Below are 23639 nucleotides of genomic sequence, written 5' to 3'. Positions count from 1 at the left end.
AACTCCTTTTACACTGGATCAGGGATGTGACCTTAGTAAGGGTGTTACAATCCCACCCTAATCCTCTTTAACGTAAAATTACAATCACAAGATAGGGAACAATCACACAATACTGGGAATCACGGCCTAACCAGGTTGACAGATATTTTGGAGGTGCACAATTCAATCCATGACAACATGTAATATATTACTTTAAAATTTTGGTATATCTACATCTACAGGATAAAAGGTATAGTGGGTTGAATGGTGACTCCCAAATGATATGACCACCTGGAACCTCAGAACGTGACCTTATTTGTAAAAAACAAGATGTGACTAACTTACGGGTCTTGAGACGACATCATCCTAGATTATCAGGGTGGACAATGAAATGATAGTGTCCTTGAAAGAGACAGAGAAGGACAAGATATAGAAAGACAAAGATGGTCATGTGAAGACGGAGGAAGAGATTGGAGTGATGCATTCACAAGCCAAGGAACACCTGGAACCACCAGAAGCTGGAAGAGGCAAGGGCAGATCCTCCTCTAGAGCCTCCAGGGGGAGCACAACCCTGTCTACACCTTCTAGCTTCCATAACTTAGAGAATAAAGTCCTGTTGTTTGAAGCCATGCAAACCAAACCAAACCCACTGTCGTTGAGTGGATTCCAACTCATAGCAACCCTATAGAACAGAGTAGGACTGTCCCATAGGGTTTCCAAGGAGTGGCTCGTGGATTCAAACTGTTGACCTTTTGGTCAGCAGCCATACTCTAAACACTGCATCACCAGAGCTCCTGAAACGACGCAGTAATTTGTTACAGTTGCCCTAGGAGACTCATACAGGAGATGAAGGGGATATGTTGTCATCGTTGTTGTTGGAACTGCCATCCAGTCAATTCCAACTCATGGTGGCCCCATGTTTAGGAGGGCTGAGTCCTCACCCTCTACAACAGGAAGTCAGCTGATAATATGTGTGGCAGAAGCTGGCCAGGTACTCAAACAACCTGCCCTCCTCTTCCTGGGCCCACCAACAGACCACTCTTCCCAGCCTCCCTTGACAGTTAGCTGGGAGTCACATGACTGTTTCCAGCCAATGGAATGTACTCCTGTGGGTTATTCCAAGTAATCTTCCTGTAACCCTCTGAGTACTTTATCTTCTGCATTTTACAGATGAACGATCTGAACTAAAGGTTAAGCCACCTGCCCTGCCTCGCTTGGCTTGTAAATGGGGAGCAGGGTTGGCACCCTAGCCGTGGAGCCCACAGCCACCTTCCTCACCTCCTCATCCTTCTTCCCCTTGAAGGTGCATGTGCGCCTGATTGTCTCAGCAACCTGACGCAGACAGGTGTGTCTGGTCTCCTCCCAAGTGTGAAGAAACTAGAGTCCAAGAAGTATGGCGGCTTGCTGGAGGGCCCACCGGAAGGCCTCTGGCCCAGCATTCTTCTCACCAACCAAGGGGCTTCGTGCCGTCTCCTGGAGGCAGAGACTGGAGGGTCCCTCTCTGCGTTAGCTCCTGTTGGCCCGAGGGCTGGTTTTCCTCATTCTTCCCAGCTTCGTGCATTTCCAGGAACCAACAGTGCTTGGGGCGTCTCTTCTTGTCCTTATCAAGACAGTACAGTTACCCTCAGAACTGGCAGAGTTTGACCTCTGCTTCCCATTTGAGCCCCTCAGTTCCACTGAAACTAGGTACCTGGGATGTGTTGGCACCCCGCACGTTGAGGACACAATACGCGTCTCGCCAGGCTTGGAATCTGCCAACTTAACAAGTCTGGAGTTTGTGACTTACAGTTTCTATGGAATAACTTTGAAACTCTGTGATCCCGTGATAAAAAAAATCAACTTCTCGGCTATATAAAGATTTGTGGCCACTCTGCAGGTTTTAGTAAACAGTCTTGCTAATTTAAGCATAAATTAATTGCATGTGGCTGGCAGAAGCACAAGCTGACTCTTTATGTGCCTGAAACCCTGGGCTGTGAGTCAGAGCGTTTATGCAATCGGATCAGGGCGCTCACTTGTGGATTATCTGCTGCGCGTCTTTTTATTCTAGGCTGGCCTTCCTCTGCCACCTAACACAGGTTCTCCCAGCTCTGGAAAAGGAAAACGGGGCTCTGGAGCTGGGGAGACTCAAGTTCAAACAACCACACCACCACCGACACTATCTCGTCCCCACCTGTGGCCCTGTGACCTTGGACGGTCCCTCAGACGCCCTGCTCCTCAGACTCTGGGATGATAAGACAGACTCTGCGGGGGGCAGTGAGGGCTGGAAGGGCGGTGGAGGCGAGGGGGCGGTGAGGGCCGGAGGGGCAGTGGAGGCGAGGGGGCGGTGAGGGCCGGAGGGCGGTGGAGGCGAGGGGGCGGTGAGGGCCGGAGGGGCGGTGGAGGCGAGGGGGCGGTGAGGGCCGGAGGGGCGGTGGAGGCGACGGGGTGGTGAGGGCTGAGGGGCGGTGAGGGCTGGAAGGGCGGTGGCTGTGAGGGGGCAGTGAGGGCCGGAGGGGCGGTGGAGGCGAGCGGGCGGTGAGGGCCGGAGGGGCGGTGAGGGCTGGAAGGGCGGTGGAGGTGAGGGGGCAGTGAGGGCCGGAGGGGCGGTGGAGGCGAGCGGGCGGTGAGGGCCGGAGGGGCGGTGAGGGCTGGAGGGGCGGTGGAGGCGAAGGGGCGGTGAGGGCTGGAAGGGCGGTGGCTAGTTTGTCCCAGTGCCTGGGACGGGGAAGCACTGGATGCACGTCTCCTCCTCGTCACAAAGACTTGGCAGACGGCAGAGGAAACCTCAAGGCATCAGCTTGGGAACTGACCACAGCATGTCGCCTGCTTCGGGGATCCTTCCAGAGGGAGAGGAGGCGGCTCACTGTCCATGTTGCAGGTTTGGTCTCCTGGGGCTGCCATAACAGAAATACCCAAAAGGCGGGAGCTTTGAGGAGCAGGAATTTATTCTCTCACAGATCTGGAGGCTTGGCGTCCAAATCAGGGTCTGGGCCATGTGGATATTTTCTGCGGCCTCTCGCTTAGTTTCTGGTGTCTATCAGCAATCCTTGGTGTTCCAGGTGGATCCAGAACCTTCCTGCAGCCCTGGGTGCACCATGGGCCATTTCTAGGTGGCTGGTCGACCTCATCGCAATGGGCTGGCGTCCAGAGCCTAGACCTTGTTTTACGTCCCAACCCCCACAGCCATGCTGCATGAGCCCAACGGGCAGGGGCGGATTGACCAGTAAGCACAGCACACACTGGTTTGCATTGAGCAAGGTACGCACGGGCTTAATTGTGTTTACTTCCTAATCCGGGGTGAGCAATTTCACATGGGTTTCACTATGTGTTTGCTATTGTGCGGGGCAGGTGAAATTGTGTGCTGCAGGTTGGTGGGAAGGCATGATTGGGCCCATGTGTACCTTGCTCATTGGGTAGTCCAGCCCTGCCGCTGGGCAGCACAGAGGTCTCCATAGAGAGAGGACACCCCTCCCTTGGCTATGTCCCCAGCCCCTCTCCTTCTCCACCACCAGCACGGCCAACGTGTAAATACAAGTAAGCTGCGCTCATGCGATAAGCTGCTGCCTGACCTCGAGTTTTCTCTCCTGAAAGGAAACAACTTCCTCGCAGCCACCTGCCTGATCAGAATCCTTACACCATATATTACCGTCAGAAGATATTAGAGATTTAGCCTAACACAGTCAAGACGTGGCTCTCTGGGAGCGGGCGGGGAAGCAACATTTTGAAGAAACTGTCGTTATATCTTTCTTCTTGACAATAAGACAGGCGGCGTGGGGCAGAGCAAAGCTGCTCGCGCCTCCCGCCTAGATGGGCCCTGACTATTCCCTTAAAAGGTGTTGGATGCTAAACAATAAGACAAAGACTTCTGCCATTGTTTGGTAAGGGTTTTTCGAGATCATTGCAAATGAAGGAAACACAGCCAGGTATTATCAGGGCTCCCTAAGCACCTCATCACGAGAAAACCAGGGCTCTGAGGCAGGGCCGCCTTCTCTCCACCTCATCTTCTGTTGGATGGATCCCGGAGTCCCTGGGTGGTACAAATGGTTAATGCGTTCGGCTGCTAACGCAAAGGTTGTAGGTTTGAGTCTGCCTAGGGGCACCTTGGAAGACAATCCTGGCAATCTACTTCCCAAAACTCAGGCATTGAAAGGCCTATGGAGCACAGGTCTACTCTGACACACGCGGTGTCACCCTGAGTGGTGGTCCACTCGATGTCCATGGTTTGGTGAGGGCTGGGTTTGCCCAGCTCCTCGCTGCACCCGGAATCCACCCGCCTCTGTCGGGAGCTGTGAAATCAGGTCACACGGCTGACAGGTGGACTTGATAGGGCATGCGAAAGGTCGGGCTGAGAACAAAGTGAGGAGGGTGTAAGATAGTCACCCAACAGCGAGTAGACAAGCAACAGACAGCAGAAACAGGGTCCTGGGGGCAAGCCCGCTTCCTGGCGGCCCGCCTCCTGGGAAATATCTGCTCCACCCACAGGCAGGACCGCCATCCCAAACCCCTGTTGTTGTTGCTAGGTGCCCTGGAGTCGATTCTGACTCATAGTGACGCCATGTGGGAGTAGAACTGCCCCATAGGGTTTTCTAGGCTGTAATCTTTAGGGGAGCAGATTGCCAGCTCTTTCTCCCAAAGAGTCGCAGGGTGGGTTCGAACTACCAACCTTTCTTTTAGCAGTCGAGCTGTTAACCATTGCACCACCAAGGCTCGTTCCAAAGCCCCTGTTAACCCCTTATGCAGGGCTGTTGGGAGGAGATTTAAATATGGAGAAATAAGCGCGCAGATCTGGCACTGGACGTCTCTGATGTTCCCATCATTACTGACTGGGTCTGGTCTACACACCCCCGCCCCACCCATGTAGGAGAGGAAGTGAAGGCTGGGGGACTGGGTGGGAGGGCAGAGGTGGCCAGCCCCCTCTAGGGGGCGCCCACAGACCCATGCTCAGCCTCGCTTGCCCTTCACAGCAGGCATGCTCTGTGTCTTCTTGGACCCCAAAGCTCCTCTCTCCACAGCTTCTGGTCCCCTCTGTGGGGTCTGCGTGGACACTTATGTCATGAGGAGGCTCCTTCTCCAAACCACTCCATCTACACACACACAGAAGCTTCCAGAAACAACCTGTGTATTGGGTCTCCAACTGGGACCAAGATGCGCTGCCCAGAGCCCCTGTCAGGGCTGGCTGTCCCTGCTGCCAGGAGCAAGCTGGCCAGCGCCTGCGACAGTGCCCTCCAGCATGCCTCAGGAGCAGGTCCTTCCCTGGCTGCCTGGTGACGAGGGGTGCGAGGCCCAGCCATCTTGCCTGATCCCGGCTGGGCTAGCCCAGAACCGAGGCGGAAGCTGGACCTTCACTATAGCCTGACTTCTTTCTTCCTCTCCCTCTCACAGGTATCAGTGCCAAGGGCCCTCCTTAGCGCACATTGTGCACTCCAAACTCTGTCTCAGAGGCTGCTTCCTGGGGAGCCTGGCCTGTGGGGTGCCCCTTCCTCACTCCTGCTCACCAGCATGTGCACCAAAGACCTCAGGACTTTTCAAGTGAGAAGTGCCACGTGGCTCTCCGTACACAGAGCTCGGAGCCCAGGACAGAGAGGTGGCCCCGGCCTCATCTTCCTCTCCTGACCAGTGTGGGTAATCACACCAGCCTCGTGGCATTTGGGGGAGAGTTCAGTGAGCTAAGGCAATGTGCTTACCCTCTGTTGGGGTACTCTCTGCCAGGGAAGGGTGTGCTCTGGGTGAGCCCTTCCCAGCCTCGAGGCCGGCATCCTCCCTGCAAACTCATGAGCATCCATTCTGCCCTCAGTTCCACATGCCCATGGGTGGGTCCACTCCGCCCCCAGTTCCCACATGTCCATGGGTGGGTCCACTCCGCCCCCAGTTCCCACATGTCCGTGGGTGGGTCCACTCCACCCCCAGTTCCCACATGTCCGTGGGTGGGTCCACTCCGCCCCCTGTTCCCACATGTCTGTGGGTGGGCCTGCATGAGAACAATGCCTGCCACGTTGAGGTCTTGATTCCTGGGCGGTGCTTGAAGCAATGGCTCTTGTTTTCGGAAAGTTCTGGAGCCTAGTGCAGGGGCCGGCAGAGCAAGGCTGAGGGACCTCTGTCAAGGGATGTCCTCTGTCAGGAGGAGCTTTGTGGGTCATTCTAGGGCCCATCACCTGCCCACCCCACTGCCGTCCCCAACCCTGGGACACGGTGGATGGGGGTCTGAAACAGGAGAGGGAGGACAAGGGAGCTCGGGCAGACCCCCTGCAGCCAACGTAGTAATTTAGCATATAAACCAAGCTGATCTGGCAAACACAGGCAGGGGAAGAGAAGCTGCACCACACGACGGTCGCCAAGGAACTGAGGACAGAAGCTGAAAAGAGACAAGGACCCTCCCCCAGAGCTGGTGCCCTGCATTCGGACTTCCAGCCTTCTAACTGTGAGAGAATAAACTTCAGACCATGAGAGAATAAGTTTCTGTTTGTTAAAGCCGCCCACTTGTGGTATTTCTATTACAGCAGCACGAGATGACTAAGACACAGTGTACGACAGAATGAATGGCTGCCCAGTCCAGTGCCATCCCCATGATCAGTTTCAGATCGGACCATTGTGATCCATAGTGTTTTCATTGCCCGATTTTCAGAAGTTGATCACGAAGCCCTTCTTCCTACTCTGTCTTAATCTGGAAGCTCTGCTAAAACCCATTCAGCGTCATAGCAACATGTGCCTGTAATTCACTATTTATCCCTTTGCCAACTCATCCGTCAGGGCAAAGGATCATAAATGCCTTAAGCGTCCAAGAGCAGCACTTGTATTCTTCTTAGAAAAGTGCACTAGCAGAATACTGAGCCCCGCTAGGGATCAGAAAAATGTAAACTCCAACAACACATTTTAATGCAAGGATTACTAATATCTGCCTCAATCAAGCACCGAGTATTAACAACATAACCATAACTTGGAACCTAACTGAGCTACACTAGTTCATTCAACAGCTATTTTTGAACACCCGCTCTGTATGGATCAGGCTTATGTTCTAACAAGCAAACAATCAAGAAAATAGGAGCGTGTGCTGAGAGCTGTGAGGACAATGAGCCTGAGGTGGGAGCCGGGACAATGTCACGGGGCAGCCACCAGCTGAGGAGGGGGGACGTCGACCACTTTGGTTTTGGGATACGTTATCTCTCGCCGCTCCCTGGCAGTCATAGGCAGTAGGGGAGGCCCTCTGTCGAGCCACTTCTAGGTGGAGAGGGAGACAGACTCCCCCCAACTCTTGTGATAGAATTACACTTTGGTCCACCTGGAGGTCTTACCGCTCATTTCATAATCAATTATAATCATAATAAAACTTAAGCAGCCATGGCCACCCATCTCACATTTTTCTCAATCTGTTGCTCCACAGTGTGGTCTGTGGTTGAGTGGCCATTTCTGCAATCTAAAAAGAAATGTCACCCTGGGGACCACCCTTGCATTGCCCACTTTGGGTGGAATGTCCAATAAAGACCAAGTACAGGTCCACAGAGCCCTGGTGGCACAGAGCTTAAGACCTGGGCTGCTAACTGAAAGGTAGACAGCTCAAATCCACCAGCCACTCCTTGGAAACCCTATGGGGCAGTTCTACTCTGTCCTATAGGGTCACTATGAGTTGAAATCGATTTGATGGCAACAGGTTTGGTTTTTGGTTACAGGTCCATATAGGGAGAAAGAAAATGTTGTATTGGGGGCTAGTAGAAAAATCCAAACTCCTTGCAATTGCAGATAAGACTTTTGCTTCAGGCCAAGTTTGTGTGATAGGAGTAGAATTACCCTCCTACCTGAAACACCAGACAAATTTCATGAGACAACAGTTTTTAGACTTTGGACATCAGGCAACTCAGGGCAGTGACCCTTGAGATGGAAACAAATGAAGTGAGTCGTAGCAGAGTCCCCAGGCCCTGGCACAGGGAGGGGACAGGGTGGGCTGTCTGAACTGAGGGGCTGAGTATCTGGGCAGACCAAGGTGGCCAGTTCTCACATCAGGGTAGTGGAGAGGAACTGCAAAGACAGGGAACCCCAGAGATCTGCAGAGGCCCCCCTCAAGTGTGCTGCTGAGTGCTGACAAGGGCATACATGTGAGTAAGCAACCCCAAATCAGGGAAAGAACCACCTGCATGGGCTGGAGGCGTACTTTCTGTTCCCACCAAGAGAGTGGAAAACCTCACAGCGAACATGTCACAGGCACAGTACTCGGATGGGTTTTGTCTGAGTAATGGGGCCAAATCAGCCCTAGATTAAATGCAGCTCGGGTCCCACTTAACAAAGCTTAAGAGAAAGACCCAAACGGATCGAACTGTTTCCAAGTAATTTCACTTTATCTCAGAACAACACTCAAGAATATTCACAGGAATACAAAGCATCTAGCAGCCAAGGCAAAATTTGCAATGTCTGGCATGCAACCAAAGATTACTAGACAGGCAAGAAATCATGGAAATAGGACCCATAATGAGGAGAAAAATCAACTGAAACCAACCCAGAAATAATACAGATGATAGAATTAGTGGACGGGAATAGTAAAAGGATAACTGTACGTTGAAGAAATTAGAGGAAACTTTGAGCATGTTGTGTAAAGACAGAAGATTCAAAAAACAACCAATTGAACTTCTAGAGATGAAAACAACAATGTTTGAGGCGAGAAATACACCGGATGGGATTAACAGCACATTATACATTGCAAAAGAAAAGACTGAACTTGAAACCATAGCAATAGAAACTTTCCAAAATGAAACACAGAGGAAACGAGATTGGGAAATACATGAACAGAGCTTCACTCCATGTCCAGGACAACATGGGCTCCTCCTCACCATCCACCTGAGAACCTGCCTGGAGCAGAAGGTAGATTCCAAGCAGAAGGCAAACAAGGAGGAGGGAAGGGCAGGCTTAGAAAGCACAGCACAGGCCTGCCCTAGCACGGAGGGTGGCACGGGCCAGCTCGGCTACAGTGGGCTTTTCTCACTGCCCAGCTCCTCTCGGAGCAGAAGAGTCTGGCCACCCACCCACACATGCACTCTCACACTCCTGCGTGGGATGTGGAAGACCCTCAAGCAGGGGAGGCTGTGTTCCTAGACATCTGGCTGCCAGAGCCACTGCAGAGCACTGGAGGGGGTCACAGTCAGGACACCCACCCTGCAGCTCGTGGGTTCACCCAACCCGAGAAAGAGATGGAGGCAAGTGTCAAGGGTGGTGCTGGACTGGCCAAGTCAGCAAATGCCGACTGGGTTTGGGCGCCTGCTGTGTAGAGTGGCTCATAGAGGTCTCGGAGACCAGCCAGAGGCTGTACCCACCTAGGGGAGGGTCAGGAGGGGTGCCACCACTTGGGGGAATCAGGAAATGGGAGCAGGGAAGGAAGGAGCCAGACAAGGGACCAAGCTGGGAGGGCCACGCTTGCCCTGTGCGTTCTGAGGGCCCTTTGCCGGCCAGGACATGGAGCATGCCCTCTGCTGCATTAAAAAGAGAGGATCCACTTCTCAGACCCACTCCAGTGTCACACGGCTCCATTTCCTCCATTATCCCTGCTCTAAATCATGCTTAACATTGTGCCCTAGGACAAGAAAAGAATTCATTTCCAATTTCATTTCAAGAGCAACACACAATGTAAAATAGAGAAAGAAATGAATCAGTAATTAAACCCTCTTTAAATTTAGTGTAAGATTACACACAAACTTATGGAATCTACAAGTTGGCACGCAGCAGCTTCTTTTCCGTGTAAAATGCTCCTCTCTACATGATGGACTTCCTTAGCCCAACCTGATATCACCCTTCTGAATGACATGCTCTTAGGGAGCTTTGGAGAGGCCGGTGTGGGAGCCCTATTCCTGGATATGCCTGTCTCTTCTGAAAGCAAGGGAGGCAAAGGAGGGAGCCAGGATGACCACAAGCTCCCCGCACAGACCCTTTTGCCCTGGAATCCCGAGTCTAGACATTAAGCTGAGGAACTAAGCCTAAAGAAGGGTGGGCAGGCTGGACCTCTGCACCAGAGGCCGGTGGGGCATTGAGATGCACCCAGCGGGAGAGGCAAGGTGCTGGGCACATCCACTCAGGGCACTGACCCAGCCCCGCAGCAAGATTGCAGCATGGAAAAGGAGATGGTCTTCCTCCGCTCCCCGTGGTCTGTCTCAGGGGCACGACCCTGACCGCAGTTACATTTCCCTGACTCCTTTCTCCACTCCCCCAACCCTCCTGCACCCCGGAGCTGCCGGAACTCCTCCTGCCCTGAGTCCTGCATTCTCCACCTTCTAGTGTAGGCCTTGTGTGCACATGCCTTTGAGTGTGTGCACGTGTTTGGTGTGCACACGCATGCAGATGAGTGTGTGGCCACATGTGCCCATGAGCCGGATGTGCGCGTGTGTGTGTGAGTGTGCACCTATGTGTGCATGTGTGTGCCTGTGTGCCTGTGTGTGAGCATGTACGTGTACATCGGGTATATGCCCACGCGGTGTGAGTGTGCATCTATGTGTGCACATGTGTGCCTTGTGTGAGCACTGCATGTGCATCTGGTGTGTGCATGCAAGTGTGTGTGCGTATACTCATGTGTGCTGTGTGAGTGTGTCACACACTCACAGGCCGTGAACTAACCTCTGCAGGACCCACAACGAGAACACAAGCAGAGACTCCATCCAGGCCTGTTGTTTTATCAATGATTAGATCTTCACCAAGGGAGGAATGTGAAATGGCAGCTCTCTGTCCCAGGTGCGGATTGGACCAGGACCTTTTCCTGGCGCACTTGCATCGCTGTGATCAGTGATTAAATCTTCGCTGAGTAAAGAATTGGCAGCATCCTGTTTGCAACTTCTACGGGACTCATGCTCATCGGCTCACTTTCATTATTTCCTGTTTGTTAAACAATCTGGCAGCCTACCTCTTGGAAGAGGGCTTCAGTTTTTATTTTGTTTTTCTGGTCTTTTCAATGTTTTTTCTTTTCTAGGAGAGTCATATTTTCTATTTCTAAAACGTTAACTGGATTTAAGCTAAAATTTTTGAACATATTTTTATAAAAAAATATAAATTGAATTACAGGTAAAAATCATAAGTTTCCAAAAACACTTTCCATCTAAAATAGTCAAAATTAGTTATTAAAGCTGATGGCAAAATGCAAACTATAGTAAATAAATATCACATATTTTAATCAAAGTTATGTAAATAAAGCGACCTTTTTATTTAATGTTTTGAGAAAGGAAGTCACGACTTGGAAATGATCGTTTGTATGGGAAGAATTGCTTCCACTCGTGCTCCCTGAGAGGGAGGACTGGACAGGTAGTTCACTTCTCTTTGATCTGACCGCAGCGTCTCAGCCACCAAACCCTCCTCGCCCTTCAGAGGAAATGCACCCATCCCCAAGGTCAGCAGCCCAGCAACCGCAGAGCCCTGGCCACAGCCACCTCCTGTTTCCAGGACACAGGGCAGGAAACGCAGCGGTGCTGCTCTGGGGCCCGCCGAGCATTGGCGATGGAGCAGATGTTTGGGTGACAGCGGCAGTCACCTCGGTATGCCCTCATAAATCCATGTGTGTTTGTGGTGTGCGCACCCATTGCCGTCGAGCCTATCCTGACCCACAGCCCCCCTGGAGGACAGAGTAGAACTGCCCGATAGTTTCCAAGGCTGTAATCTTTACAAACGCAGACTGTCACATCTTTCTCCCACAGAGTTGCTAGTGGGTTTGAACCACCAACCTTTTGGTTAGCAGCCAAGCGCTTTAACCACTGTGCCACCAGGGCTCCTTTTGTGGTATGCAGTGTCTTCTACCAAGTTCGGGGCCCAGGCCAGGGCCTCAGGGCCTTCCTGTGCCCAAGTCTAAGGGTGATAGCGTGTGGATGTGCGGTACCCGCACGTGTGAGGCTGTGTGCAGGCGCATTTGTGTGCACATGTATGCATGTATGTTTTGTGGGGGCACACATGTGTGCGTGTATGCGTATGGGTGTGGGGGTGTGAGGGTGTATGTGCACGTGTGTGTGAGGGAGTGTATGCATCTGTGTGCACGTTTATGTGTGTAGGTGCATGTACGTGTGTGCATAAGCGTGTGTGCACCTGGGTGTAAACTGTGGGCAGACGCACATGCATCTATGGGGGCTACGCCTGTGCATGGTGTGCACGTCTGCATTCGTGTGTATGAGTGGATACGTGCACATGGGTGCCTATGGATGGGGGTGTGGGGAGTACATGTATGTGTTCGTGAGTACTTGTGGGTACATGTGTTCATGGGTGTGCACGAGTGTGGGGGGTGCACGCATATGTGTTTGGGTGGATGTGGGGCGTGCCTATGAGTACATGTGAGCGCGTGGGTGTGAACGTGAGTTTGTGTGTGCATGGGTGCACGTGCATGTGTGCGGGTGGGTGTATGTGAGCACGTGTCTGTGCACACACATGTGAGGATGCACGTGTCTGTAGACGAGAAGGCCAGCAGATGTACCCACACGCACTCTCACACTTTGATAAACTCTGTTCCGGCGTCTAAAGCCTCGTGCAGGCAAGGCTCCCCTCTGTCCCTCCAGTGTCCCTTCCACAGGCTCCCGGGGCGGGTAGGGAGACATCAGGTCCCGTCATCTCCCTCTGACCCCCGGATCCCCATAGAGAAGAGGCATCCCCTCCACCGGCAGTGAGCGCCCCAGCCACAGGGGTGCAGGAACACACAGGCCTGTCCGAACCCAGGGCTTTTTCTGCCGTGTTCGTGATGTCACCTTCGGGGCGACGCTGTGCTTTTTGTTTGGTTTTGTTTTTTAGCTGTTGGTGGTTATTAATGTTTTTCATTTCCTCAAAAATTACAGCTGTTAATGAAGTTAATCGTTACCGTTCAGCAGCTGGAGTGGCAATTTAGCACCTGCTAATGAAGACCCGGAGTCGGGTGTTCTGAGGAAATGACCGGGTTATCAGTGTTAGGAGGTCACTCGGCGGCAAGCGGGAATTATACAGGCAGCGCTCGGGCGGGGTCTGTGTCTGCGAACACGCGGCGCGTGTCAGCGGACACGCTAGCCCTGCACTCTGGCACACGAGAACGTGTCCTGCCCAAACCACCCCATGGGGTGAACTTTCCCACGACATTTTCAACCAGACCCGTGAGGAGCAGCGTGTCCCTGGGCACCGTGTGTCCAGGGCTGCAGAGACCTGGGGACCAGGGAGGCTGGCCCCGCCACTGTCTTCACGGTGGGCTGGGGGCTGGCGAGACAGTGGGCGGACGACAGGCTTCCCGCCTCCTATAAGTGGCACTGCCCATGGCTCCCTGGGACGGCCTGACTGCTCCTCCCCAGTCACCCGCTCGGCGGCTCTGGGTCTCTGCTGCGCCTGGGGGTCCTCGCCACCAAACCCAGAGGAGCAGAGCCCCCCCACACACAATGCCCGGGGATGCCCCTCCCACCCTACATTCTCACAGCTTAGCAAGGTGGGGATCAACATACTCCCCAAAGCCTTCAAGTAAGAGGCCGTCTCCTCTGTCAGCGGACACTCGGCGGAACGTTCTCTCCCCTCTTGGCCATTCCTGGTGCCCTTGTTGTTGTTGGGTGCCATCGAGTCGGTTCCACCGCACAGCAACCCCATGTGACAGAGGAGAAGAGCCCCATAGGGTTTCCTAGGCTGAAGTCTTTACTGGAGCAGACCACCAGGTCTTTTCTCCCTTGGAGCCACCAGGTGGGTTAAAACTGCTGACCTTTCATTCAGCAGCCAAGTGCTCAACCACTGAGCCACCAGGTATCCTGGTCTCATCCCAGATGAACCTGCTCCAAGGGCCGCCTGAGGCAGGGCCAGGCCTGCTCACCAGCTGGGCCGGGGCGCCCCACGCCCTTGCTCTTCGCTTGGGTTCTCCAAAGTAAGGCCTGAAGCCAGCCTCAAGGGCAGCTGGTTTGATGGGAAGGTCTCCCAGTGAACAGAGGCAAGGGAGCAGGGACAGGTGAGGGGAAGGAGGAACATCCAATGGAAAAATAAAAAATAAAAAACCATTTGCCGTCAACTCCGACTCATGGCAACCCCGTGTGTGTCAGAGCAGAGCTGTGCTCCAGAGGATTTTCAATGGCTCATTTTTCAGAAGTAGATTGCCAAGCCTTTCTTCTGATGTGTCTCAGGGTGGACTCCAACCTCCATCCTTATGGTTAGCAGCTGAGCATGTTAACCATGTGCATCACCCAGGGACTCCATTTGTACGATTTGGAGCAAATGTTTAAAATATCACTTTGATCGTTAGCTTCTGAGAAGGTGTCCTCATTTCTGCCGTGTGTGTGTGTCTGTGTGTGCAACATGGTTCAGCCTGTGTTGTCAGCGAGCTGGGATGCAGTACACCTAACCTGTGCGTATGGATTAGCTGCTGTGTGTGAGTCTGTTCACCAAGTGTTCCGCACTTGGTAAATGTTGTGTTTGAACAATCACCCTCAGAACATCCACGGTGGCCCCTCGCGGGGGCTTCATAAGCAGATCAGCGTGGAATGCTCGGGAGCGAATTAATCCGCCAGGCAGAAGCCAGGTTGGATTTTCTGGGATGGATCACAATTTCTTCATTCTCTGAGGACTCACACAGACTGGCTGAGCAAGAAGCCTAAGCTTCTGAGCATGAAAATCCTCAAAACGTCTAGGTTCTTTCACTCAGGGGAATTTTTTTTATCAAAGAAACCTCAGGTGTGGGGCCATGCAGGCCCGTGAGTGCAAGCCAGCTCTCCAGCCACTGGCTATGCCACCTCAGTCAGCTGCTCCGGGTGTGGCCATGGGCACCTGCAGCCCTGCCTTCCCCGGTGAGCTGAGCTTCAGACTGGGTACCAGGAGGGAGGTGGCATCCTGGGTCCAGTACCCCGAGGCTGCAGACAGCCCACCCACTCCCCCTGGCCCCAGCCTCGGTCCAGCAGTAGCCCCAGGCCACCCACCGGAGCGCCAGGGCGGCCAGGTTCTGAGGACTATCTTCTCAATCCAGTGCTAGCATCCAGAGAACAGAGAACAGAGATTCAAGACAAAAATTCCTCTTGGTCCAGAATTCTGTGTTAAAGAATAACTCACGACAAATAGCAGGACCTTCAAGCTGGGCAGATGGGAGAAAACGCTGTGAAATGTGCTTTTCTGCCTAATTTAGAAGAATTGCAACCCACCCCATTAGGGCATCAGGAGAAATGCTTAGGGTGAGGAGGGGAGCGTTTTCTGGCAAACGAAGACAAAGCTGAAAAGGTCAGTGTGCTGGCTTGTCTTCAGCACTTGTCATTCTCTCTGCGTGGCTGTCTCAGCTGCCAGTCAGCTCACCGTCAAACTCCAACAGCTCACCCAGCAAAATCTGAAACCCTAGACAGAGAAACGAGAGGAGCAGACAGTCACATGGGTCAAGCTGTCCTCCGTAGTGAGCCTGGTATCGATCACACCCGGTGTTTATATTTCTGCAAGACTTGCCCCAAATTGCTTTGCATCTGCACCCAGCACATCCCCAGGTCCAGCAAGGGCCTCGCGCAAAACGGGTTCTGTGCACGAAGCTCAATGAGCACTTCCTCGCGGGGATCGGAATCACCGCTTAGTAAGGTCATTGGCACTGCCCTGTATGTCTTCATTTTCGTGGACTAGGTACATGACGCGCCGGGATGTCCCTGTTGGCCACACCTGGGGGGACCCGCGTGCCGCACCAGGCAGGCTGCTGTACACCCAGCTCACTCCTGCAGGTCTTGTTCTGTGGCTGTTGTTAGTTGCTGCGAAGTCGGCTCCAGCTCGTGGCAACCCCGCGTACAACAGAAGGAAGCGCTGCCCGGTCCCGCGCCATCCTCGCGAGCATTGCTGTGTCTGACTCTGTTGTCACAGCTATTGTGTCGATCTATCTCACGGAGCTTTTCCCTCGTTTTCGATGACCCTTTACTTTACCAGCCAGGATGTCCTTTTCCAGCGATTGGCCTTTCCTGATGATGTGCCCAAAGTCAGCAAGGCGAGGTCTCACCGTCCTCGCTTCGAAGGAGCCTTCTGCTTCTGCTAGTCTTTGCTTTTACACCTCACAAGGAGCTGGGATCCGGGAGGATCAGACTGTGGTCAAGCCAGAAAGGCTGGCTGTGACCGCGGCTCTTGCACCTTCTTGCTCAGAGTCTTGGGGACGCCACCCACACCCCTGCCCTCTCTAGGCCTCAGTCTCCTGCTGTTACACAGAGCACAGGCAAGCATCACCCGGCACTGGTCTCACAGGGACGTCGGTACCACAGCCACACGTGGGATACTCATGCAGCAAGGGCTGGCTGCAGAACCTTCTGCACTCGCTGCCTGAAGGGGAAATTGTCATGGACTTGGGGTGTCGGTGGGGCAGGTCGTGGGGGCCCACGGGATGGACGATGAACAGCAGAGTAGGGGATGCTGGGAGGAGGCAGCGGGGGACAGGGGCAAGGCTCCAGGTCTGGGGTACCAGAAGGTCATCGAGCAGTGGCCGGGATGACAGAAATGGAGGGCCCAGCAGACTGCACCGAGGTCTCTGGAGCAGAGCCTGCCCGGAGCATGGCAGGTGTGAAGAGTGCAATCCCTGGAATGTGCTGGATGTGGCTGAATTGATTCTTGGTTTAATGCAGCCCGCCCTGGGGAGCTGCTGAAATGCTGCGGGAGGAGGCTCGGCAGCTCCTGGCCCTCACTCCCCACAGACTCCGAGGGTCACTGCGGCTTCAGACCAAAAGCGTCCCTCGAGCACAGCAGCTGTAACAGCGGTGGGCTCTGACTCGCAGCCGAGCTGTCCCTCCGGCCCCTTTGCTTGCAGCTTACTGAGCTCAGGTCTTTGGAGCCACTGGAACGTCTGGGGCCTCCTTGGAGGACAGCCGCGGGGCGTGGGAAGACACGCTGCCAATGGTAAGGCACCGGAATCTTCATGCACAAAGGGTAGAGGGCTTTGGGTCTGGGTTTTGGCCTTTATGGAGTATTCCTACAATCTTCAGTTTATTCTTTGGCCATATTTGAAAAAATTATCACCCACCAGTTGCCATCAAATCACCTCTGACTCATGGAGGCCTCACATTTGTCAGAGTAGAACTGTGCTCCATAGAGTTTTCAGTGACTGATGTTTTGGAAGTAGTTCACCAGGACTGTCTTCTGAGGTGCCTCTAGGTGGACTCGAACCTCCAGCCTTTCGGTTAGCAGCCAAGCATGTTAACCATTTGAACCACCCAGGGGCTCCTTGATAAAATACAAGTTCCTAATATGATGGATTTCCTTAAAGGATGTGTGAGCGGATGACGCCCCCGCCTTCTCCAGGGTCCAGAGTGCTGGGAGGTAGGGTCTCTCACTGCGACCTTGGGAGGCTCTGATGGCTGGGGTGGCCCTCAGGAGAATGGGGTGGGGGGCATCTCTGGTGGTCTCTGTGTTCCTGGGGAGCTACCTCTCTGTCTTCTGTCTCTCATCCGTGCCTCCTTCACTCTGAGGGCCTCAAGGGCCGTGGGGCCCAGCCGGTGCCAGCCCACCCACCAGCTGGCTGAGCTCCTTCAGCAGCCCCTCCTTCAGCCAGGCCAGGGGCTCTCCTCTGGCTCTCGTCCGCATGAAGCATGCCCACCTGGGGGAAGAAGCCCCATTCAGAAACACACACCTGAGCAGAGGCTTTGATGAGTGGGGGAGCAGACAGCAGTGCGCCCAGAGCACCCAGAGCAGAGAGTGGCTCTTTTACAAGCTGAAGTGTTGACCTTCAGCTGCGGCATCTTAGTTACCAAAGTCAGACAGTTTTGGTGGGTGGGCTTTCAGGAGGGCGGGGCCGTTCCTGATGGGCTGTGTACTGGTGCAGAACTGTCAATCACTTGGGATGGGTTTAAATTCAGTCCTGGTGGTTGTTACTATGAACAGAGAACAGCCTTTTCCCAACCAGCTGCCATCAAGTTGACTCCCACTCATGGCGACCCCGTGTGTGTCAGAGTAGAACTGTGCTCCATAGAGTTTTCAATGGCTGACTTCTTGGAAGTAGACCACCAGGTCTTTTCCTGGGAGGACAAGTACTTATTCTCACTCAAGTTTCCAACAAAAACATCGTATGCGGCTACCAAGCCCACTGGTACAACTGAGTAATCGTGACCCATAATCCTAATTGTTTACGCTGGTTTAGCGCTTCCCTGGGCCAGGTGCTAACGACGATCGTGCACAGTGGATTAACCAGTAAGCAAGCTATGCACGGGCTTACTTGTGTTTACTTACTAATCTCTAGTGAACAATTTTACATGGGTCTCCATACCTGACGTGGTTTGTTTACTATTATGGCAATGGCCCAGTGTAGCTGATGGTCCATGGGCCCTGGGAAGAGAAAGACCTCCATTTGGGTCTTGCCTTCTCCACTTCCCCTCCAGGGGCCCGGCTTATTCGTCTATAGAACAGAGGTAATAATCACACTCACTCTAGGGCATGGCAAGGACCGCAAGTCCACCAGGAAGCCAGAGGGAGGCCGGCCAGGCCCTCTGTCCTCCAAGCAAGGCTCGCACCTTGGGGTGGACGTCATACAGGGGATTCGAGCAGGCAGGTCCTTGCTGGTTGGAGAATGCTGTCGAATCCCATTTCACCTACGGTGAGAACTAGTCTTACCAACAGCACGCCAAGGAGGGTGTTCACGCGCCTCTCCTGCTGAGCAGATCAGAAGGCCTGAGGAACCAGCCTCCGAGGGCAGGGTGAGACAAGGCCCTGCCACAGGGCAGCTGTCCCTGTGTCTCCCACAGCACCACCTCTGTATTCCCTGCTGTGGCGGCTCCTCAAGAAGGCTGGTCACGTTTTGTCCCTAATTTGGAGTGACAGCTTTGAATCTCTGCATATTGCTGTTTTCACTCAGCCACATGTAACACTTCAGTGTGCCAAATGCTTTTTAAAAAATAGATCTGGCTCCACAAGAGCGCTGCAGAATATCACTGAGGGAATATGGCTTTTATGAAAACACAAAATGTTACCCGGAAGAAGAAGAAGGAGGAGGAGGTGGAGGAGAAGGAGAAGAACCGAAAGGATTCTTTGGAAGAGACGTTCTGCAGAGACGTGTGTGCCGGGGTGACATGCCTACTTCAGGGGTGAAAGTGCCTGCAGAGGGACCTTTGGTTCTGGTTCTGTAAGATCTCCACAGCTCAGCCCCCCAAACTGAGGAACGAGGCCCAGTCTCACATTCTGCAAAGCGGCAGCTCTGCCTGACTTCCCTGTGTCGCCCAGATGTGGTCAGGATTAGTGGACAAGATTCACGACGCTGGAGGCCTTGAGGGGAGGACCATCCTCCAGGACAGAGCCTTCTTCCCTGTCTGCCAGCCCCCACAGAACTCATCTCTCCACCGACCACCATTGCCCGTGGACATGGTTTTCCCTTGTCTGTCAACCACCACAGTAGCACCAGGCCAGCCTGGATTCCGGAGGTTTAGTCTCCTACACACCATGGCTTCAAGCCACGGCAGTGCTCCCACTACCCATCCTGGCGTCTGCCTAGTCCTCATCCACCTTCTGTCCTCCCCTTCCCCTCTGACACAATCCCACCAGTCCCATACATACCCGAGCTGAGCCCAGAACTCCACTGAGATCATCAGGCCATCGGGCAAGAACTCCCACCCTGTGCCTCTCACAACCTCCTCCTCTTTGGCTCCACCCACCTTCCCTGCATCTCTAGAACATTCTGTCCCCAGCTACTGTGCCCCTTCTGCCTCAGAGCCATCTTCTCTTGGCTTTGCAGGGACCTGGCTCACTACTTGGGGCAAAAGTGAGGTACATCCAGAGACAGCAAACTAAATCCAGATAGAGAAAGAGTTGAAGCTCAAAGGTGAAATCAAGCGAGAAGTGTGTAGCATGCAGATGAGTGTTGATCTGACCTAGTGAGAGAAAAGCTTTTTTAAGCCCAGAGTCTAAAAAAGAAACCATTGAAGAAAACGTTGGAAAACCCAGCTACTAATAACAAAAAAAAAAAAAAAAAAAAAAACCCTTCTTATTTTAAAAGTAAGATAACGAAAAAGGGAAATAACACTTTAGGGAAAAATACCTTCAGCAAATATAGCAAAGAAGATTTAATATCGTAAGTATTTTTTTTTAAATCTTGCATGTGGATAACGCAGTGGGCAGACTTCTCACATGGCCGCAGTGAGTCCTTTCTCCTGGTATTCACGCCTTTATGGAATCCCCTTGAGTGTGAGCAGAACTGTGACTTGCTTCTGACCAATAGAATATGGCACAGGTGATAGTACATCACTTTCAGGGTTAGTTTACATAAGACTGTGACTTCCATCCGCTAAAAGACTCTCCCATTGTCTTCTCAGCTTGCACACTTTGATGAAGTGAGCAGCCCTGTGGAGAGACCCTCGTGTGAGGAACTGAGGGTGGTCTCCTGCCAGCAGCCAGGAAGGAGGGGGCCAGTGCTGCCGTCCCTGGGGCAATGGTCCTCCAGGCCCAGCTTCCTGGAAGCATTGGTAAATTGCTATCACTGTGACCCTCTCTCCAGAGGCTATGGGTCCATGAGAGCGTGACTCTGTGCTGTTCACAGAATATCCACTCCACTCTGTATCTCATCCTTGTTTTTGGACCAATCTATGCTTCTCAAATCTGCCCTTTATGAGGCTCCTCTGTCCTACAACCAGGCAGACTCCAGTGTGCCTGCCCTACCAGCCCCACTGGTCCATCTGTCCTCAAACTCTGATGCTGGGGCTCTAGAAAAAAATTAGCAAAAAGACATGCTGAAGTTTGTCCATCCATCCATCCATCATCCATCCATCATCCATCCACTCATCCCTCCCTCCCTCCATCCATTCATCCATCCATCCTTCCATCCATCCATCTGTCCATCCATTCATCATCCATTTATCCATCATCTATCCATTCATCCATCCATCATCCATCTATCCATCCATCACTCATTCATCCATCCATCCATCATCCATCCTTCCATCCATCCACCCATCCTTCCATCCATCTATCCACCATATGTTTGTTGGAGATGAGGAGTGGGGGGGGGGTGTGACATGAAACTTGAGCTCATCTTTAAGAAGATCTTAGGGTGAAAACACATAATCTTTTAATTAAAATTTTCCTGAATTTTAAGTTGAATTTCCCCATCTGCTTCCTTAATTATGCTTAACCCTAAACCTAACTCTAAGCCATCTGTGTTCTTATCTCATTATATTGGGGTTATTTGTGTGTCTGTCTGATTACTGCGGGAAACAGTCTCTCATGGGGAGTGACTGAGTCTGAGACTTTCTGGATCTTCAGAACCAAACCAATGCCCATTGCACAGTAGGGACTGTGAAACAAAGGCTTTATCAATGGATAACCGGATGGCTGGGCAGAGACACAGGTAGGCGTGAGGACGGTGGACAGCTAGAGGAGTGAGTGAGCCCCAAGCACCCAGGTCACGTCATCCGTGGTCTCATTGCCATTCTTCTGTGACTTCTAAAGTCAGGTCAAGGGGAAAAGACTAGAAGGGAAACACCTCCTCTTACACACAGAGAAAGGATCCCTGGTTGCGCAGTGGTTAAAGTGGCTGCCAACCAAAAGTTCTGTGATTTGAACCCACCAGCAGCTCCTCAGGAGAAAGATGTGGAAGTCTGCTTCCATAAAGATTACAGGAATCCCTATGGGGCAGTTCTACCCTGTCCTATAGGGTCACTATGAGTCAGAATTGAATCGACAGCAATAGGTTTTTTGCTTTTACACACAGAGTCCCTGGATGGCACAGTTAAGCGCTGGACTACTAACCAAAAGCTTGGTGGTTCAAACTTACCCAGAGGTACCTTGGAAGAAAGGCCTGGCAATCTACTTCTGAAAAATCAGCCATTGAAAACCCTATGGAGCACAGTTCTACTCTGGATACGTGAGATCACCATGAGTCAGAGGTGACTGGACAGCAAATGCCATATACACACAGATACATTTGTAAGTTTTGTGGGGGGGAAATTTACTTAAACACTGTGATTTTATCACCGTTCTTGGGGTTTGCTCTCTGTTGGTTGGTCTTTAATCAAGATTAGCAGTGACGAAGTCTGGGCTCGGGTTGGAGGCCTTTCCTCTGTGACCCCCGAGAATGACAAGGGTAGCGGACTTGGCCACAGCATGCGTGGTTGAGAAGCTGCAGGGCGACCGAGCTAAGAAGAAGTCCTTGTACATGACACCCACACATGCTCGCCTGGTTAGAGCCCAGGTCTTGGGGCAGAGACACCTGTGCTGGATGACACCCACACATGCTCGCCTGGTTAGAGCCCAGGTCTTGGGGCAGAGACACCTGTGTCGGAATCTACCACTTACCACCTGGTGACATTGTGCAAGCGACTCAACCTGCTTCTTCAACCCTGTGGCTGCTGTCAGCTGCCACCGAGTCATCCCCAACTCATGGCGACCCATGCCCAATGGAATGAAATGCTACCTGGTGATCGGACCGTTGTGATCCATAGGGTTTCTGTTGGCTGACTTTTGGAAGTAGATCTCCAGGCCTTGCTTCCTAGTCCATCTCAGGCTGGAAGCTCCACTGAAACCTGCTCAGCATCACAGCAACATACAAGCCTGTACCAACAGATGGGTGGTGGTTGCACATGAGATGCCTTGGCCAGAATCAAGCCCGCTCTCCTGCACGGGAGGCAAGGATCCTACCACTAGATCACCAGCGTCCTCATCTCTAAAAACCCACAGCCGTTGAGTCGATTCCAACTCGTAGCTACTCTATAGGACAGAGTAGAACTGCCCCATACGGTTTCCAAGGCTGTCAATTTTTATGGAAGCAGACGGCCACAGCTTTCTCCCATCCTTGTCTCCAGATTAGGGTAAAAATACCATGTCCTTCACCACATGGCGTTGAGGAGGACTTTGGTAAAAGTCTTTATCGTTCTTCACAAAATGCCCCACACACCGTAAGTGCTCGGGAAATGCTCCCCTTGTGTGTCTGGCCATGTGCCACCCGGCAACGCAGCCACTCGACAAGGAGGGTGGCTTGAGACTCACTGGCAGATCTCCGCCTCTGGGGTCATTGGTCTTGCTGCTCTCCAAGTATTTTCTCTCTGGGGTGCAAGAGAAAAGCAACACCCCCCTTTCCTCGGCACTCACCCTGTGCTGTGTGCTTCCTGCCCAGTCCCGGTCCTCCATGTCCCGTCACAGCCTTTGCTGTGGAGGTGACTGTGGCCTTGTGCGCAGAGGTCCTGATTCCACTGGGGAAGCCCCGGGAGGAGTGGGCTATGTATTTACAGAAATCCCCGTGGATCTCAGGAGCTTACAGTCCTGGAGCAAGAGACAGCATGTGTGTTTCCGGTCATCGCTGACCATCAGGGACAGAGGGCCGTCTCCAGGCCTTGCTCCCAATGCACGTGCTCCCCCAGCCTGTACAAGCTGCTCCGGGAGATAAACACGGCAGGTGAGGGCGAGGGGCTGCCTCTTGACAGCCGGAGAGAAGGTTTCCATGGCTGTGGGAGGGCTGGTGCAACACCAGGCACCGTCGATGCTTCACCTGAGATACTCGTTTGGAGCCTCCAGAGCTTGCGCAGGCTCCGGGGGACCAAATAGGGAAGAAGATGAGGGTGCAGAGAGCAGACCTGGCCTGAGGCACAGCCTCTCCGTGGGGCACCCAGGGGCTGTGAGGGTCCTTCTCCTCATCTTGCTTCAGCCTGTGAGAGAATTAACTCCAAGGCCAGGCACTGGGGGAAGACTCTTGCCCTGAGCGCCACAAGCCCCCGTATCTGGGGAGTAGGTTCCTCTCATGCAAGAGCACCCTTCTCCTGGGCATGCATGTGTACGTGTGTGCACGCATTCATGTATGTGCACGCGTGTGTGTGTACATGCCTGTGCAT

The sequence above is a fragment of the Trichechus manatus genome, unplaced genomic scaffold, assembly GCF_000243295.1.
Source record: "Trichechus manatus latirostris isolate Lorelei unplaced genomic scaffold, TriManLat1.0 scaffold00165, whole genome shotgun sequence".
Lineage (NCBI taxonomy): Eukaryota > Metazoa > Chordata > Mammalia > Sirenia > Trichechidae > Trichechus > Trichechus manatus.
Note: the sequence above shows the minus strand (reverse complement) of the source record.